The following is a 12,560-nucleotide window of genomic DNA, read 5'->3' as shown; positions in this document are numbered from 1 at the left end:
GGTGGATGGCTCGGGAGGTTGAAGCTCATAGTCTTTTATTTTTGACCTTTGGGCCAGCATTCAGATTTGCTTGTTGGGAAAACTGCATTCAGGATATATTTTCTTCAGGGATTTACGCTACCCTTTTGGTTGTAATTATTCTCACTTGATGTCTTCCATAAATTAAAGATGCTTCTATTAGCAAGTTCCAGTCCTCTCAATTATCTTGCTAAAGTCTCCTTATTTGTGGCCGTGAGCTACAACACCAGGATTTTCATCCTTGCAAAACTCCTGGTCGGTGGCTACAGGCAGAGAAATAAGGAATGTACATGGGTAGTACAAATGTCTGAGCAATCCCAGAAAGAAATGAAAACTGCAGTAAAGGTAAATGTCAGACTATTTAAAGACAATGTTAACTATTGATTTTTTAGAGAAGACTACCTCTTCAAAGGATGGCAAGCATGCCTTTAGATACAGACGAGGCAACCTAGATGGATGGGGGAGAGAAGGAGGCGAGTGAACTGGGAAGACAGAGATTTTCTGGGAGAGCAAAATGAACCCTTTACAAAGCCTTTGGGATTAAAGAGGTGGCTTAGTTCTTTCACAGAGTCCACCCTTCAACCCATTTAAGCACCATGCCTTTTCCAAGAAATGAAGGGCAAAGAAGCACTGATGAGCAATAAAGAGATAAGCAGCAAAGTAATCGTTCCACCGGTGTTTTCCAATGAAAAATGAACGCTCAAAGCACACCCAGTGATTTGTTGTCTCAGTGGCAAAGCTCACCCAAGTCCCTGATTTTGCTTCCAGCAGAGATGCTCATCGCTCATTCTCACACCCTGGAGCAACTCGGGCTCATTACGCGGCGCTCACTCTTCCCACCCACAACTGCCTGCACACGGGCTGGGACCACCACCACCGCAGCGGGGCCCTGCGCTCGCTGCTGGCGCGGAGATCCAGGCAGCTAGCAAAAAGCAGGGAGCAAAACTATCATTCTCCCCGTACCTACAACTAGGAACTCGTGGGAAATTATAACCAACTTGGCAATTTTTTATTAACCTTTAGTACAACAGGATAGGCTATGATTTCATATGGTTTAAGAGAAAATGAAGCCTAGAATAAAAGCCTTGTTTTTTAAGAAAAACGTGTGTGTGTATATATATATTAGAAAAAATATGCATATGTACGTACATATACATTATATACATACATATATTTTTATATATATACACACACACTTGCCTTATGGCCCATGCTGTGATATCCCCGCCAAAGCACCCGGGAGCAGATACCCCTGGCCTCGGATGCATGCATCTGCAGGGAATTGTTCCTTTCAAGCTGTAGTGCAGAGACGATGCTATACATGGTGCTTTGGGAAAACGGCATGACAAGAATTTAGTTAGGGGATTTAAAGGTCTTCCAGACCAGCATTTTCAAAAAGGGAAACTTCTTATCTCCATGGGTGTTTTGGAACAGGAGGAACGAAGGATCTAATCCAGTGAAGTGTAATGTCAGCTAGGGCAAATTAATTTTGCATTTGGATACAATGCCTTTTTTAGAGGCTAATTCGGGTCTTAAAAGCAAAATAATTATACACATCTATACAACAAAGGAAATGGGTGACACTGGGGGGTCACTACTGACCTTGGCAGGTTTTGAAGTGGGTACATGAGAGGAACAGACCCTCCCAGCACTCTGCGTTTCCCCTCTACAAGTCTTTTGGGTGCTTCAGTTTGAAGATCCCCGTAGGGCTTATAACCCTTGCTCGCCTTCTTTGGCAGCCAGCTCAAGTTGCAGAAAACCCCGATTCCTGGTAGATCCTAAACACAGCGCAATACGGTACTACTGCCTGGGTTTGGGTTCGATGCATTATTTCACTAAGGAGGTCTTCAGACAGTGTTAAATGACAGATGATATAATTTTTGAATGCGACGTTCATCTGAATTTTATTTTCTGATGTTTTGACTCATTGGCTTGATGTCTCTCTATTATGCACACACCTCTGGAGATGTTGCTGGCAATGATTATGCATAGCATTGAGTTAGTGAATAAAACCACTCCAGGAACTGCTTTACAGATCACAGTATCGTTTTCTCTATAATTGTCCCACAAATGGTGGAAGTTATATGGAGAGAGCAGTGTGCTCTGACAGACTGCATATTTTTGCAGTGTGCATCAGATCTCACTTTGGCTTCTGAGACTTATTTCTGATGGTTCTTGGGGATTTAACTTTAAGACCAATGTATTTTAGTATCCATATACGCTCCACTGTTCATGTCATCCGGCAGCAACCGAGGATGAGCTGTCTCCTTAATATGGATGAGACACCAATTTATCTAAGTTATCACCTCCCAATCTCTCATTCATCTCTGCTGTTAACTGCTGAGTTTCTGACATCCATACCTAAACTATCAGCAACTTCTTCGCCTTCAATTGAAACCATAAGTAATTTTTGGCTGGAAGTTCTTGTTATGTATATAATGGCTTCTTCATCTCCCAGCTGGAATTCAACCATCAGGTGACTGAATCAGGCTCTGGACGCTGCGTTTTAAACCCACAACATTACATAGATGCACGCAGCACAGTAAATCAAAAGTCAGGGTGGCTTTCCACCATCTGAAAATATATGACCAAATTAACATGTCCCAGGCTTGCTTTGAACAACACTGCAGCCCCGATTGTGTACAGCCCAGGCGTTTGACTGCAAAGTCAGCAATACTTTCTCCTTCCTGATGCATTCCCAAACCGGCAAAACTTAGCCCTACTGCTGGTATTCTCTTTATAGAAGGTCCCAGTGGTATTATGTATCAAATAAAGGTCTCATTACTTAGTCTCTGGTTCCTTCGTGCCATTGCTCTCATTAATCATCCTGTTCTTCAAGCCGGTGCTACAAGCCATTAGGACTGTCTCGCTCCCCACCCTCAGGTAGAGATTCCCTCCCTGCAGTTCCCCTGCCCCTTCGTGCTGCAATGCCATGGGAGCACCAACCCGCTGGGGACCACTGCTGCTGGTCGGGCCAGTGCTGGGTGGCTGGGGACCTCTTGGCTGCGAGCTCTGAACCTGAGTCTTAATGCCAAGAGATGGTCTCCCCTTTCTGCCCAGCCTTGTCTCGCGGCACCCGGGAATGCTCCTGCTGCTAGATACCCCAGTGCTGTCAGCTTTGTGCCTTGTAGCATCTCTAGATGCAGCCTCAGTGCCAGGCAAAAAGGAAAACTCTTTGGTTGTGCCCCAAATCTGTTAATTTCATCCCCAATTTCCATCCAAAAATTGTTGCAATTTGATAACAACACTTTTGATGTTGCAAATTCATAACAATTGAGGACACGGAATCTGCATCATCCCCTTCTCCCCCATTCGAGTTCCCATTTGGTTTTATTTTCAGGGAGCTCCGCGGTCTGGCAGAGACCACTCGAAAGAGTCCCACTCTGCATTTCCCCTGGCAGAAGCACTGCAGCCCACGCTTCCCACCCCTGCTCCCACCAGCCACTGCCCTGCCCACGCCGTGCAGCAGCACTTCCAGTTGCAGGGTGGGACCCAGAGAGTTTGCTCCTTTTGCCACGTAATATATTTTTCAGGAGCACAAATGACTTGCTTAAAGCACTGGAATCTAATTCTCTTTGTGCTGAGGATGACATGCAAAAAAGCGGAAGAGCAGGGGAGAGCAGATCCCCCCTCAGCTCTACGAATTCGCCAAGTCCGATGGTTTATTCATTTTAATTAGCCTTGGAATTCATATATATGTGTGTATATATATATACACACGTATGAATTCATATAATGACACATAATTAATTTAGAGTTTGGCATTTCAGAACAGGTAATTAAAATAGTTCATTGTTGATTAATCACTTGTGAAATAAATTATTAGCAATATCACTGTTAGCATTATGTTTATTACTACAATTTAGAGAAATTAAGGCAGTTCACTTACATTAAATTAAACATGAAAGCACAGATGTAATGTACCCTAGACAATATCTATTTACTCGGAGAACAAATGTGATGTGTGCATTACAGTACATTTGCTAGGTCATACATCTTGGATGGCCTCTTCATGTCACCACCAGAAACCTAATACTGACACACAGACGATTCCCATCTCTTTCCGTAAATATAAAAATAGGATCTGCTGGACTTTAGCACTTGCTCTGCACTGCAGCGTGCTCCAGGCAGCTCTGGCTGATCTGCAGATGCTGAAGGCAGCTCGGACCCACACGGGATGGAGGGTGGCTCTGCAGCACCGCAGCTGGACCCAGGGAGCGGGGAGCTAACGGGGGCATGGAGGGCCACACCAAATGCAAGCCCCCAAAAACCAGAAGTGGGAAAGAAAATAAAATTTTTCACTCCTCAGCGGGACCCCGGGCTAGCATTACGAGCCAAATTATAGCCAAACTGCACAGAAACGGAATAAATCTCAGCCTGACTCTACGAGGTGCTAAAGGCTTAAACAGATCATTTAAGTATAAGTTGAATTTGATTTTTAAGCAGCTCTCTGCTGGGGTAGGGAGAGATTTTGTCCTGTGGGGAAATAGGTCCCTTGCTTTTGACAACTGTTTTGTCTGGAGGATGTTCAGCCTGGAGTCTAAGGGAGCAATAGGGAGAAGTCAGTAGAGATGAAGAGGACACAGAGCACCTCACGACACGTTTTCTGGATCCGTCTCTCTGTGGCTTTATAGCTATGGGAAATAATCCATAATTAGGTGTATAAAATATCTCTGATCTCTTTGCTTCTGGCCCAAAAGAGCACAAAATTGATAACTCAATTATCGCTGCTGGAAATACAAATAAATTAAAAGCACCTGGTAGGAGGAACTCTAATGGAGGGACACCCATGCAGCATAGCGGATGCTGCTCTTTAATTGCAAGCTCAGAGGCAATTAAAACCCTGGGGCTCGGGCTGGAGCAGGAGTGGGACCAGACTGAGCCCTTCGCTCTCAGACACATGGAAATAGGCACAAAGCAGGGGCTCGATGGAGCCAAATGCTCCCCCGAGCTGATGGCACAGGTTGGCAGAAGCACTGGGGACAGCAATAGCACCTTCTCAACCCAGGAGCAAAGTCGGGGTGAAAGCTTTGGAAGTGGTGACATCCTCTGGGAAGAGAGGAACGTCTTGAACGACCGGTGAGCTTAGCTGGGTTATGGGGTGAGTAAAGGCAGGACTGGGTTTTAACAATTTTCAGCACAAGAAAATAATTAGTGCCTAATCCTGTCCCCAGCAAATTCCTGGGAGTTTTTGTTCTGAATTTACAAGCAGAGCAATGCAGGATATTGAGGGTCTTCTTCATTTTTTGCCAAGTCATCTAGCATTTACAAAAACTCCTCTCTCCACTGAGGCTTGTTTTTAATGACTCCTGTGCTGAATTAACAGTCTACACCGGTGTGACAATGACAACAGTCACTAATGACCACTCTGTTTGCCTAAGCCACATGCTGAGCACTGATTTCAGTCCCTGCCACAGACTCTCTTTGCAAAAAGGCTTCTGGGTCTTTTTAAGCAATTTAAAATGTGTAGGATGAGCTGGCCTGTCCGTCCCTGCTCCTTTGATATTCTGCTGCCTAGAAGTGTCCTTGAGTCAACAGGGAGCACCTGTAGGGAAGTGCGACCTGGAATGATATGAAGAGCAGAAGGAGAAAAGCCTTTGAAATTTCATATCCCATTCTGATGACCCACTCAATAACCAGTGAGATTATATTTAAACAATCTGCCCTTTGATGCAATCGCAACCAGATCAGAAGGGCAAGTGCAGTTTCGTGGAAAGGTCTGTTTTTATGAGGCAACACACTTTGTGGCCCCATGGAGAGCACGTCACGGTGCAGACACATGGGATACATGCAGGTATTATTTTAAAAAGGAAAGCAAAAGTACTCCAGATGATCCCCCAAATCTTTGTGCCAAAAACCTTCCACCATATCATATTGAACAGGACATTTTCACCCATGAAATAGTTTCGTGGATGAGGGAGGGCATAGATTTAGCTTTGTGTAGTGCCACTGCATGGTTCAAATGATGCAAAGCCCAGCCAGGGTCACACGCACCCCGTGACGGCCGTGCAGGGGAGGAGGCATCACCTGGGGAAGGTGCCAGCTCTTCTCGTCCCAAGCACCGTTCCTCCCACTCACTCTGCCCATAGGCATGCGTTGCTTTTCTGCTGGAGCAAAACAGGGCAGCACAATAATGTTCGCTTTATGAACATGCCAGGTTTTTATTTAGGCAGCAATATTGCCTACGAAGAAGCCCGGTGCACGTCATCCTTCCTCTGCCCATTGCGTGGGGCAGATGTTAGAGCAATTCTATCTGAAAGCTTTTAGCTCCTGTAACTGATGATTTATATTTGTGCTGTAATAGCCAGATACTGCATATTATTGCAGTAAGGATTTAATTGTTTTAATGAAAGTAGCTTTTTCTGCATTGGAATCAATTTGCTAAGTTTGGATGATGGAATATAAGACCGGATTTGGCTGTGCTTTTTGTGTGCCCTGAACAAAAAGGCACAAGCCATTTCAAAAGAACTAGCCTGGCATACTGAAACTTTTAATAAGTAATATCTGCATAACTAAAGGCAATAGGAGCAGCCCAACCTGAAGAAAAAGGGTTTTGCAGGAATTAGTGTCTCACTGTCACATTTGTAAAATGGACACATGCATTTTTCAGATCTTTGCACATTAATGGCTGTATTTGATTCAAAATACAGTCAGTGAACCCTCAGTAAATGGAATTAAATGGTATGTGTCTGATTTGAGGGTGACAATCCACCAATTGTTTCTTGTTTGAATTACTACCTGCGTGGCTGGGCACAGTGGTAATTGAAACTATAATGTTTCATTCCTCTTTAGCTATAATTTATCTGAAAAGTTCATTCACCGCTATTCTATTCTCCTTCCTGAAATCTCTCCCTTTACCATTACCGTGCTGTCAGGGACCACATCTTTTCTGTGTGCCCAGATTTTGACCTGGCTTGGGCTTGGCAGTTCAAGCACATGAACGAGCAGCATTTCCCTGGACCAGCCCCATCTGCCCCCTCTTGCTCTGGCCACAGGCGACTGATCGGGGGCTCGACTGCTCTGCAAGGCATGGGGCTCCTTTTATTCAGCCTCAGGTCTCTGCTTTGCCTTTGGCTCAGAGCTCAGGTGAGCACATCCTTACAAGGTTCTTCAAATTTCCCTTCAAAACCAAGAATTTGCAGTGGCTTTGAGACCATCTTATTTTGTGTGACCAGGATTATTGACTGCAGGACCTGGACATACTTGTACAGCAATAGCTGTAAATGGAGAGGTATCAGGGGTTACTCTTTCTTCCATCTGTGCCTTGTTCCTTTACTTGGTTCTTACACACTCTGCAGAGGTGTCTGTGGCTGCCACAGCAGTGCTGGGCATATGCTAGGGGCAACAAATAGATTGCCTCTCTCTTGACACTACCCATTTATAAGAAATTTCTAGTCTGTTTTCACCCAATATTGACAAACAGAAGAAAATGGAATGTATTTTATTCACCCGTAAAGTCTGACATTTCAAAAGATGGAACTGAATTATCCTCCTCATCTGTCTGCAGATAGCTGATTGCTGGCTAGCTATGACTTCACACCCGCAGAGTAATGACACCTAGTAATGACACCTAATTTCTGAGATTTCAGAACGAGCACTTCTTTCTCCCATGGGACCGGGCTGGAAATCCCTGGGAAGCTTTTGAACCCTTCTGTCAGCAATGGGGCATGTTCTTGGCAGAGGCATTTCTACAAAAGCATTTGCATCTTCTTGAGTTGGTGCCACTGCCTGTGGTCTGGTTGTGACTCAAGAGTGATGAACCTTGGATTTTGTCCTTTCTTTTGGGGTGATTTAGATGAAAATCCCATGTAGCTCGTGTGCAAATTGTCCAGGAACAAGGAATTGCAGGGGGAGGCAAAGAGGGGATCATAGGAAAGAGGATAATGAGATTTAGAAGATAATTAAGGCTGCTGGTTCCCAAATACCACAATGCTCACAGATGGGCTAGTGAGCCCAGGGAAAAGCCAAGTGCTGGAGAAAAGCCAGCAGCTGAGGTGGGGCTGCAAATCTGCAAGCGCCGCTTCAGGGAGGGTCCTCAGCACCTCCAAGCCCTGGGGCTGGTCCCTCTCTCCAGGCACAAGATATGCGGAGATTCTCATGCACTGGGAGGCATGCATGGCATTGATCTACCAACCTTCACCTCCACCAGGGGATCCTGGCACCTTGACAAAGCATCCGCGTTTGAAACTAGGCTGAGCTAAGGAGATGGGTGGAGAATAGCAATGAGCAAGGACAGACTGGCATCTAAATGTGGAAGGAGTGTGGCAGCCCATGAAGAGAGAGCTGGGGAAGGGGTGGGGATGAAGTGAGACGAAGCACCTGGAGGACAAGTGCTGAGAGGGGAACGCATCACCCAAGGGCAAAGGAGGGCAGTTCCTCCCCAGGGAATTCCCTGCCTTTCCATACCAGCACCAGGAGGACCCCTTGGTCCCTGTGGTGATGGCAGATCAGGGGAAGGAAGACTCTCCTCCATCCTCTTCTGCACCCAAAGGCTCTTGAGTTTCCCCTTCCAAAGCTGATGATGCCACGTCCACCAGTGCAGGAAAGCTCTTGGTGGGCTCAAATATAGTAACTGTACTGGGCAGAGAGAGAAATACTGATCCAGGTCATGGCACTATTTTCTCTAACCAAATCCCCAGCAGCAAAAGCAATCCCAGCTGCCTCAGATGGGAATTTCACCCAAAATGAGACCTCCAGAGTTAGTCTACAATGTTCTCCCACCCCCTCCATACCTTCACACACAAACCATTGCATACACACAGACTGTCTTTGTTAGGGGTTGTACTTCCTTGTGCCTGGAGTCCCAGAGCCATACCAATTTAAACCACCCCTTGCCTTTTCAAGCTTACCTACTAAATATTTTTTTCTGCTTGCCTTGGAGTGCAGGCTGAAAAATTAGAGCAAGTGGCTGCATTCCTCAAAATAAAACTGGGATTTGTAAGTGCCAGAGGACGTTGGTGGTGCTGGAAGGGAAAGGTAATTGACATTCCCTTCGGGAAACCTCTTCAAAAATTCGGGCCCCAGTTGCTTTGGATTTATTGTCAGTGGTGCAATACAGGCAGGGAGTATGATAATCCTTGCAAGCAAACAAACAGCACGACCAAAAGCAACCAAAGCAGAAGTTGAGCTCCACTGTGTGTCTGACAGCAGAGAGGGACCGGCTGTGACCTGGCTGATCTTCCAACTTGTTTGTACCAACCACAACGTTAGCGCATGACAATGCAAAAAAAAGCTAATAAAGTGCTTCTAAATGGGACTGAAAAGTCTCATCAGCAAGCCTGGGACCCTGCAGAAGAAGCCCAGGAGGGGCTGAGTGCTCAGCCGTCCCTGGGGCACTGGGGGGAAGGTGGTTGTCCGGGCTATGGCTGCTCCAGGGCATTCCAAAACGCTGCAGTGAAGTCCCGCTGCCCGCAGCGGTGCACAGCAACACGGCGCTGATTCACTGCAGGCTCCCCCAGGCTTGCCAGGATTTCCAGAGAAGCGATGGAGAGAATTTGTGTGGCATCCCACACCCCACTGTGGTGAGAGGAGAGCCTGTCTGCTCCCCAGCCCACATGCCGTAGATAACTAAATACCTGTGTATGTGAGACACACATATTTATATGCACCCACACTGCTGCAAATGCTGTGTATATGTGCTAGGTGCGCGGCACAGCCTTGGTTAACCCTTGCCTGAGTCACCCCTCCTCTTGCAACAAAATGTGCATCAAATGATACTCTTAGGAGGCGAGTTTGCACCAGCCTCTCAGCAGCTTCTATTTAAAGGGCAGCTCTGATGTCCTTGCTGTTGGGGTATTTCCAAAAGGGAATAAATTGTTGTCCCTTATCCCAGTCCCGCTGTTACAAACCGCTCAGTCTTTCTGAGATGGGCACTTGCTGTTGGCACTTGTACCAGGGCTTTGCAGTACGCAGCAATCGAGCCTTCATGTGTTAGGACGTTTTGCTCCCAGTTGGGTTGAAGCAAAGGCTCGGCTATTGCTCGTTCATCTGGATTTACACAACTATTGCAAAATGAAAAATAGAAAAAAAAAGTTTTAAAATCCAAATTAAAGCAGAACAGCTCACCACGACACAGCCCCAACAACCCTGCTGTATCAGATGCTCCACTCCTGCAGCAGCGGGGCTGGGGAAGGGTTTGCTGGGTGCTGGAGAGCAGTGACCTTGGGGCAGGTTGGGCAGGGAGTCGGTGCTCGGGGCTGTGGGACCTTGTAGCAGCTCCAACTCCCCCTTCTCCACCTGCAAAGGGTTGGGGAATTTTCCAGTGATTTCCCTTCAGCTGCTCATTTACTAGGGGCAGAGAAGATTCTCCTCCCTTGCCTGCTTTCAAAGGTGCTGCTCCCCGCCCCAGGCTGCCCAAGCTTTTGACATTGCCACGTCTTTACCACTCACAACATGACAGACCACACGCCTCATTTCTGCCCAGCATCTGTCCTTTCCCATTTGGTGATTTTGTAAAAGGGTGTCTCCAAATCTCCCCTTGTTGTACCTCTGTTTCCAAATTGCATTTGGGTGTCTTGTGCTTTAACTGCCGCTGAGAGCACAGCAACTCTGGTGCATCTAAATAACTGATTTTTTTCAGGATCTGATTCAGGTCTTGCCTCCAGCGATATCAGCTTGGCTGCTACGGTGGGAACACGGTGTTAAATGTGTTGAAGTGAAGGAGAAAAACAGTTGGGAACATCAGGTGCAGCACGGGGAAGGGGCTGGCAGGCTGCACTGTGGCTCCCCTCCATCCATGCTGCCCCGGACATCGAGGTCCCTGGGCCCTGCTCCCCGTCTAAATTTGGTGCATGCCTCAAGCACGAAGCAATGTCCGCTCTCCTGGGCTGCCGAGCTTCTGCCTGGGAGACGATGAACACGGCTCATCCCCGGTGGTGTTACCACACCCCGCTTTGCCTCCAGCTCAAATGCCAAGGTGCTGCCGTGATATCATGCCCGTGTCCCCAGATATTTTTCCATGCTCCAGAGACACACGTGTGCCCGTGATATCCCCGTGCACCGTCCCCTTGGCCTGAGGACATGAAGCATTAAGAACTGCGGGTGCAGCTAAATGCCTCCCCATGCAGGGCTGAGAAGGGGAGGGCGATAGCCATAGTCATCGATAGCCATCGCAGGTCATACCCTGCTGCTTTCCCTTGACCTGCGTGGGGTTTCCCTGCAGGAGACCCGGAGGAGAGGGGGAGCCCAGCACTTCGGGTGCGGTTGGTCCCCACGACCCCGCACGTGTGCACACACCCGGGTGCATCTCTGTTCTCCATCCACCGCTGTAGCTCCAGGGGTGCTTTGGGAATGCAGTGAAATGATTAGATTTAGAAACAGCCTGGGAAGCACTTCATCCATGATTATCTGCAAGCCACTTATCCCATGGAAAGGCGTCTGCAGGGAGCCAGGCACGGGGCAGGGAGGCTCCGGCAACACTTAGCTCCAGTCGCAAAGATTGCCTTGAGATCCTCAGCGAGCTGCAGGCACCACGACCTTCTGCCTATGGCTGTGAGCAGAAAGGGTCTGATCCGGCAGCATGGACCTTGCTGAAATGAGTGGGAGGCTCGTGCTGTGGAGCTGGCAGGGAAGGGGCAAAGGCTCTGGCGGGACAGCAGTGGGAGAGCTGTGGTGCTCCCGGTCAGTTTGCAGCCAGGACATGCATGGGCACCGCTGCCCACAGAGCCACCGTGGCAGTCACCGGAGGCCACGCGGGTCCCGCGGTGGCTGTGCTGGCCAGGGGTCTAGCCACCACATGCTCACACATAATTCCTGACCTCAAGTCGAAAGTATAATTCTTTCTGCCACATCTGACATTTAGCTGTACAGCGATCCTTGCCAGGAAATTGCCATCATTTCAGTTCTGCTCCCAGCTACTGTTCTGATTTATATTTTTGTTTTTATCCAATTTTTCTGACTTGTTTTGGTAGGGTGGACAAAATGTTCTCACTCAAGACAGATGACAGTTTGCCGATAAGAGGAGCAACTTATCACAAACAGCTCTGATTCTTTCTCAAATGCTTAGTCTGTTGGAACAGCTTTAAAGTCTAATGTGATATTGTAGGTTAGCCCCAAATCTGCTTTCCCTCCTATATTTCATACTTTATCGCTCCGAGCATCAGTCCTTTTAAAACAAAACACTTCAATCTTTTTCAGATCATCTATGCTTTTCTTCCTTCCCCCCCCCCCCCCTTAATTTAACTCTTTTAAAACTTCTTTTGGTATGGCAAATAAAATAAACACCGTAGATGAGTGACCTCTTGGAAGCTTGGTGTCCTTGAATCTAACTTTAGAAATCATTTGTCACAGGCACAGAAATGTGCACTGCAATCAGAATTAGCTGCCAGAATGTTTTTTTTTCAGACAATTATATTGTAATTTGAGTGACATTCTTGATAATAGTTCAGGTTCTCCAACCTTCCCCCCATGCACCAGCAAACTGTACACTAAAAAACAAAACTTGGGTCCTATTCTGGTTTTAAAATCCTTTTTTTATTATTTATCATATGGAAAGTAAATGAGAGGGAAAAGAGAGACAAGGAAGCTGAACAGCTTTGAGCTCT

Source organism: Ciconia boyciana, chromosome 14, assembly GCF_034638445.1.
Source record: "Ciconia boyciana chromosome 14, ASM3463844v1, whole genome shotgun sequence".
NCBI classification, from domain to species: Eukaryota; Metazoa; Chordata; class Aves; order Ciconiiformes; family Ciconiidae; genus Ciconia; species Ciconia boyciana.
This window is presented reverse-complemented; position numbering follows the sequence as displayed.